The sequence below is a fragment of the Branchiostoma belcheri genome, unplaced genomic scaffold (genome assembly GCF_001625305.1).
Source record: "Branchiostoma belcheri isolate BF01 breed outbred unplaced genomic scaffold, Haploidv18h27 scaffold1, whole genome shotgun sequence".
NCBI lineage: Eukaryota > Metazoa > Chordata > Leptocardii > Amphioxiformes > Branchiostomatidae > Branchiostoma > Branchiostoma belcheri.
The window spans coordinates 2,979,951-2,987,954 of NW_017802379.1; the positions used below are offsets into that span (position 1 = coordinate 2,979,951).

The 8,004-nt window shown below is 37.4% G+C and overlaps 2 protein-coding genes across 2 annotated transcripts in view; one reads left to right on the forward strand and one right to left on the reverse strand.

Moving 5' to 3' along the window:
* LOC109464705 (leucine-rich repeat-containing protein 4C-like) overlaps positions 1 to 7,871 on the reverse strand; it is a 71,655-nt gene extending 63,784 nt beyond the window's left edge. Inside the window, exon 1 of the mRNA XM_019761778.1 lies at positions 7,845 to 7,871. The gene's annotated coding sequence lies outside the window, so the exon portion shown is untranslated. The remainder of the gene's footprint in view (positions 1 to 7,844) is intronic.
* Positions 1 to 8,004, forward strand: part of LOC109464726 (serine/threonine-protein kinase Chk2-like) — a 145,298-nt gene that overhangs the window by 109,525 nt on the left and 27,769 nt on the right. The gene's annotated exons all lie outside the window — the stretch shown is intronic.

Consider the following 8,004-nt stretch of genomic DNA (forward strand, 5'->3'; position numbering starts at 1 on the left):
TGTCAGGTCCTATGTGATATTGACAAAAATCACATTACACAAACTGCCATCTTTGTACTCTGTCAGAATGTGTTATAATTCTGCCTTCCAGCAAGATGTCCTTCGTACTTAAAGTTGTTTGCTTGAAATGCATTTTTCCCTAAAAAATCTTCCTAATCTTAATATATTTTAAATGTAATGTTCCTGTGGCAAACCTTGGCAGTTGGTCATCATCTTTAATTAATTCTCTTGCCTGTTGACATTGTTATCAGCATGATCCTGGCACTCCTCCACCTCTTCTGTCTGTGATAAGTGTTTCTACAGATTGTAATCTTAAGTTATTGCAATGGTCCCCAATAAAATCCAATCCAGTCATTTTAGTATTCCTCAGCCCTTTACCACAGTTAAAAAAAGTATATTTTCTTAGCATGACAACTAGTCAAAACATAACAGTCAGTTGTCACTTCGTCTATATATATGTAATAATAGTATCTATTAACCAAATATCTGAATGTGTTTTTATGTTCAAAGAAGTGAAAAATCATAAATTACTATATTCATCATTACATACAGTTACTAATGGCATGTACATGTAGCACATAGATAGGACTTGTAGATTTTAGTTAACTGACTGAGATGTATTGTTAAAACTGATTTCAAATTTAAGTCTATTGAGAAAGGAACTCTGGGGCCTGGTAAGCCCCAGATTTCGTCCCACACATAAAATGTATTATAAGAAGGAGACGCTACACAATTGAATAGTCTAATATACGTTTACTTAACTAGAAAAGAAATCCTGGCTGTGATTGATGAGAGAAGAGAGGGCCTACAAATCTAATTTTTGCTTTTAAAGGCTCAAAGTCAAGAGCTTCCAGGCTTGGATTGTGGTTCAATTCAGTGTAGCAATTTATAAGTCAATTCAGGACAACTGCTGAGTGTTCGAAAATTGCATGTTAGAAAGCCCTTTCAGGGTCAGAAAATCCTGCAATCGCCATTAATGCTGAAAGCTTTTAAAATGGACATCTAATGTTATGGTTGCTCTGCAGATATTGGTATGTAGTAAGAAGGAAAGTGATGAAAGTTTTCCTTGAACTTGAACTGACTGATGAAGGTTGAAATTGAATGTATTTTAATTCTTTTCAAGTGCCATTATATGACCTATAGGATAACTGAAGATGTGCTTAATTTGCCACAGCAAACAGTACCTGTAAAATCGTTTGTAAGTTTGCACAGATAACTAAGAATAATCGTACAAAATTTTTGTTTAATATTATTCAATGTAACAGTTATAATAATTGCGGTACCTACATGACTTGTATGCAGATTGATTTTTTTCATGATAGTAATAATTGCAAACCCTTTGTATTCTGTCTGTCATCATTCATGAAAGTGAGCAACTATAGCACCCTCCTTCTTGTAATAACAGTATTCTGGTACAATACCTGTTGATAATCCATAAGTTTGCTATTATGTAACGCAGGTTTAAGAGATTTATGTAAGTCTTTGAGTCTCCTTGTTGCAAACACCCTGGCAGACTTCCCCTGCGGCAACTACTATTTGTCTTCACACTATGACGCTGCTAAACTTTGATATCACACGCATACCTCATACCTTAGGGAATCCTTATCAGATGCATCTTGGGTTACGGTGAGAGATACATCATGTGTCCAGGTAAATTCATTACTTCCTCTATACTGTAATCTCACTCTTTGAAGCTGCAGATGATTATATGATAGTATGTATGATTGGCCCAAGAATTGAGACGTGGCTTTCTCAACTCGAACAGATAAGTTGTGGTAAGAAAGGGGGGTGGCATGTAATACCAGTTGAGAGCATTTCATTCAATTTGTTTTCTCTTCCCGATAACATTTTCTCAGGCTGGTTAAAAATCCTCCTCTGTTTTGTAACAAATAAAATTTTAATTGAAATTAACATAATATTATTTATGCCATGGCACCCAGAAAACCATAAAAATAAGACATACTCATGTGCTGAGCACTCTCAGTCTTCTACAATATGTGAGTCAGTGTGTATTTTACTACATTTTGTACCTTAAAGTGCTTAAAACAATCCTCCATTCATACCTTTACTACAACTTGTGCCTTCCTGTTTCATTCAGTACTAATCTACACAGAGACCTGCTAATTTGTGTTGTCATTTTTCACCCCCTTGCCCCCATTCTGTGGCCATTACATTGCATTACACAAGTTATTACATTTGTATGGTCATACTGGGATTTGAGAGAGCTTCCAATTCGAATGCAAGTGCAACTGAATGGCCTCTCAGCCAAAGCTTGTCATGCAAAGGAATCTAGATAGTAAGTATGGACTCCCCAGACTTTTATCAGCTTTGAATGGGAAGGTGAATTGCTCCAGGTGAAGTGTACTTAAACCATGGTGGCATAGGCCATAATACTGAATGTTCTCGGCATTCACATTTGAACAAAATGGGTCCCCTTGGATGTACATGTACCAGGTTAGGGTGAAATCTTATAAAGGCACAAACATTGCTGCTGGTCACTGAAAATGTTTGACACCAGCATAAAATGCATCAGCATAAAATTTCCTAAGTATGTAGACTGATCGGAATATGCGGTTCTTTGAGAAAACGTGAGTTAAACATATTTCAATCCTTCCCAAGTTTTTCAGTGTCTAAAGCAGAGTCATCTCCAATTCTATAGCCCTGAGGCCACACAGTTGCACATTCAAGCACTACAGCAGAGGGCTGGTTCACTGGTTACCGTAGTGGTTTGAAGTTCAAAGAAGGGAACAAAATATTTGCTGTCAGTCATAGATGGTAAGAAGAAAAGCCATGATTATGTTACACCTGACAATGGTGGTTTAGCAAATACTAAGCTATATCGTAATCATATCTGTCACAAGCTGATAAATATGATGCCAGATTTGAGAAGATTTGACATGGAAAGAAGTTAGGGCATGATGGTGTGTTTGGTCCACAGAAACATGTAAATACATGTCACATTTGTTTATTGATGCTGTACATGTAATTGTGAATGGCATGCAATTTATGGTGTAGTGACAAAAAATGTTATATAGAGAACATAAAGTTATATGCAGGAATTCTAATCTCAAATATTGTGTGAATTTGCTGATTATCAGTTTTACTAGTATTAGGGTTAATAAGAAACCCTTACATTTGTTGCAAAGTTGGATTGGTTGACCAGTCTTAAAGACTACACTTAAGGTAGGCATCTTTATGAGCATTTCTTTATGGTGCTAAACTCACCTTTTATGGTGTGGTAGTTTCCACTGTCATTATGTGTATGATGATTGATGCCATATTTTGACCCTCTCAGATGTTCATTACTGCCATGCACTGCCACTAAATGGTTTTTATTATGTTTCCGCTGTCGTGGAAATGTTGGCAGATGATGGTTTACTAATGGCACAGTTGCTTTTCCATAAATTTTCCAAACATTTTACACCACAAATGTTGTTTAAACCTTCTACAGTACCCTCAGACACTTCCTAACATACTAGATTGGCCAGATGGTGAAGAGTGGGGTTCCCCAAGGATAACTACTGGTACCATTCTGCTGTAACCTTGAACCACATAATAATTTCAAACTTATTTATATGATATTAACCTGTGGTTGCCATTACTAGAGGTTCAAATTTGGTGTCTGCTTTTTTACTAGTTAATCTATTAAAGCACACAATGTGAACCGGCAAACGAAGAATGATCTCTGACAGTTAATCTACTGATAGCAGATTGAAAAAAAAGTGCATTTTCTGGTTCACCTCTGAGTCAGGTCTGCCGTATATTTGCAGCATGACTTGACTGCTGGGTCCTTAGTGAATCCCATACAATTTTCTGCAACATTTGGCATCTGTTTGTTATAGTGCTCCCTCAGGAAGAGGAGTCATCCATCTTATGGCAACACAGAGCTAAAGGTCCACTTCAGTGCCACACCCCTGGCTTCCATCTCTTGACATCACATCACATCAGAGGGAATACTCCTCTCTCGGGAACACCATTTCCCGATTTTGTGATATTCACAGCTACCACTGTGACAGTTGGTGAATACATACTAGTATGCTGCAGATGACTCTAGCACTGCAGGGCTTGAAATACAAGTACCACCTGTACTGTACATGTATGTGCAGGTTATATATAGTACAAGTAAACTTGGAGCTGCGCATGCAGAAACATGTATTTTTGAAAATAGATTGTGCATGACTTTTCAATGTTACCTGAGTGTGCTGGTGCAGGTATGTAGAAAAAGTATTTCAAGCCCTGCATCGATACATGTATGAGGCATTGCAGCTGCTAATGTAGAAAAATGTAGTGTCCGGCATTATCTGACTCTAATATACAGCATGCAGCATGATGCATGATCCTGGCATTTGGTTCTGACTTTTAGGGACCTTGAGCGCCTGCCTTTTGGCTCCAAGGAAATGTCACACCGAGTCTATCTCCAGCCACAAAGCAGAGATGGAAAGATCGACCCCTTCTGCCCAATACCCTTAAGTTTATAACTTGCACATAGCCTTCCTAGAACACCCTGCCATCTAGGATAATTGGTTTGCCTTTTTGTTGCAGAATCTGATGATTCTGCTAGTATAGCATATCTTGAGGTAATTAAGTACAATCTGAAGACTGCTCAGCTTACTATGTCCTACACATACAGGACTACCAACTCTAACTAGTATAAGTACTAGGCATTTTATAGGGTCAGAAAGCAGAATCTGATGGTTGATCTCATGGTCCTGTAGCAGAATTGCTAGCCGCTGAACCACTTCGAAAATCTACAGGTAGTGTCTGGTCCAAAATAAAGTTAACCTAATTTGTTTAATTGTCGTGTTCAAATCTTAATAATGATCCTTTTACATTTGGACTTGATGGTATAGATTGAAATTTCATAGAAACTTTAAGTTAGTGTTTATTCTTTACTCTTATTATATTGATTTGTAAATCTGTTGTGCAGATAGTAGTTTTCAATTTGAATCCAACTGCTCCTGTCTGCATGGCAACAAGTCTAATACAATAAAATATTCTAATCTTCACAAGACTAGATTTGATTGATCATCAACCCAACATAGTTTTATTTCTACTCAATATTAATGTATTTTAATAAACATTCATATCAGACAATATGTGTTGGGATGTCTACAACACAGGATTTAACAAAGAGAATAAATGAAAGATATGACATTAATTAGAGAATAAACAACAACACATCCATCACAGCCCAATGTTTTCCCCAAAGGAAGAACATTGTGATGTATGCCAAGATAAAGCATTTTCTTGATTGATAGCTTTTAGTTATTTGCAAACGAAATCAAATAAATCCATTTAGTAATATCATTATAACACCTACATTAGAGAATGTAATTAAAATATGGCCATCAATTAATGAAGTACTTAATGTTATAAAATCTTATAAAATCAAACAATTCAGACAGTTCTATTTATTATAATAAGCTTTCTGTCATACAGATTGGGAATCATAAGTTAGTACTACTGAAGTTGGTTTTGAAAATACATTATAATAATTGTGCTCTTAACAACTTAACTTGATCTCTGTCTTTCAATGAAAATGCAATTAACACTCCACATCTCAAAGCAGTTGCTGTAAACATAATAGAAATGAATGGAATTTGACCATCGTTTAATTGTCTTTTACTAGCTACATTATAGCCCCACAGAAAGACAAACAACAGTTTTATTCAAATTTTTCTCTCTGGCAATCAGATATCAAAATCCCAGTACATGCATTGTTTAAGCCATGGCATATTTTGTGATCAAAATTATTCTAAGCAGTCTGAACCAGTGACATTCTCTTCATCATGTTGACATCTTAGTTAAAAACCCCTCAACAGCAACACAGTGCAATTTACAGTATGGGTCACCCTGTAAAGCTGAAACAGGATACTCGATTACCCCTTGGCCACATGAATTATGTAGGCCTACCCATAAAGCGGTGTTTTGTAACTGATGATGTAGTAATTATACATATTTAATGTGAACAGCATCAACCATTTACTGCCATTCTATCATGCACTAGAAGAGCAGTCAGAAAGTGCAGACCTCAATCAGGACGTTTGAAGAGAACAGTAGGAGTCTTTAGCCACATGGATTTTGCAGCCATCAACAATTGTCCTGGCTAGTACATGAAGCTCTCACAGTTCATTATCATAGATATTGTGAGTTAAGTTCAGGGCAACTTCATTATGCAGCACAAAGAAATGTCTTTCTGATCAGGTTTCTATGAGTAACTATTATTATAGTACAGTGACCACATCAGAAGGCAGAATGTATAATTGAGGTTTTGGGGTGTGGTGAATTCACAGTGAGATGTCATTATGGAAACTGCAAACTAAAAACACCTCAAAAGTTTCAGAATTTATAATAACTTTCATCTGAGAAACAAATTATTTGAATTGGCCTGCCCACACTTCAAGCCTATCAAGTTACATGGGCCCAGGACTTTGCATGTCCCTACAGTCTCCCAATAGTCAAGAATGGCAAGGCAATCCATACTGTTATACCCAATGACTACTGGAGAACAATTTCTGAACAATCTTATCCAAGGCCTATCCCAAAAGTTGAATAGTCTTCCTCTGACCCCAATTTACCATGTAGTTTCTTTCAAAAATTTTAATGTGTACATGGGTATTCCAGCATGCATACAAATCAGCAGGCAACAGTGCTATGGAGATGATAATCAATGACAAACAGGTAAAAGCTAGTCAGGAAAAAAAATTACCCCCGGTTATACAATGTAGATACTGTACAGCTGGGTCATCCTTACTTCAAAGCAGGCACAAAGAGAAGAGCCAGCTTATATCTATAAAATTAGAATATGAATCATGAATATAAAAAATATTGTACATGTCGTTCCCTTTGGTATTATTGTACTGCTGGTATACGACAGTAGAATTCCAATATCCTTTCTTCCAGGGCATATCTGCAATTACCTGGGCTCCTTGAAGCGGCGTAATTTGCTTACGTTTCGCAAAATAGACTACATGATGAAATTCATGTTAACCCGAGCAAGGATATGTACTACGTGCACTGCTGTGCATACAAATGGTACCTTTGACTGGAATTACTTGTATCACACCGGGAGGGTAGTGCGGTCCCACTGTTACGCTCTTCTTAATACGGTGTTAGATGCTGATGTGCCTCTTAATGCCATCGAAAAGCTGCTGACAATTTTCCCCCCATGTGCCCCAGCCTGCATACATACACTGTTGGCATATTCCTATTCTCCCCATCCACCCACCACCCGTTTTAGCCATTAACTCAAGTACTCCCAATATTGGAGATCACATAACCTTTCCCCTGGAAAATACATCAATCTTGCTTGTATGTCCGACTGTATATGTCTGAAACATCTTTGGCGAGATCTTTTTATGTCTCAAATTAGAAGCTTGCACCTGTATGCTCTAATGCAGACTGCATTTATGCACGTGATATGTATTGAGGCAGCAGCGAAACTGTTGTTCAAATACTACAAATAATTGAATGGACATGTATTGTCAAAAGCACACATGTGTAATCATTTCAAACACAAAATTATAACCCTTAGCCCCACACAATGCATTTTTTCCTATTTTTGCACATCTTTATATATCAAAGTGAGCATCCTGAAATATTGAATATCCAATTGGACACAGCTGCTCATCCATGCATTGATTTTTTCACCTCAACAAGATACATTGGTCGATGAGGAAAGCTAGCTCCTAAATCCCAGCAATGTTGACATGGAAATAATTGACATTTTCTTCCCCAGTACTTGCTGACACAGCCAGAATTCATCCACAGGGCTGTAGCTAGTCGTTTCCCATGAAAAAGTCCTCCCAATGATTTTTTGCCAATTAAAACCAAGCTATACCTACCTCTCGAGGACCCCCTCTACCTGTGGTGTAGGAGCTGCAATAGACGCCTTTCCCGTCCGTAAAGCTCCCTCGTCTCGTTACCTTATGACAGAGATGGCAATGTCTTCTCTGGGATGTTTATTATTCCCACAAGTAAAGCGGGCTTCTTCTGCTGTGGCCC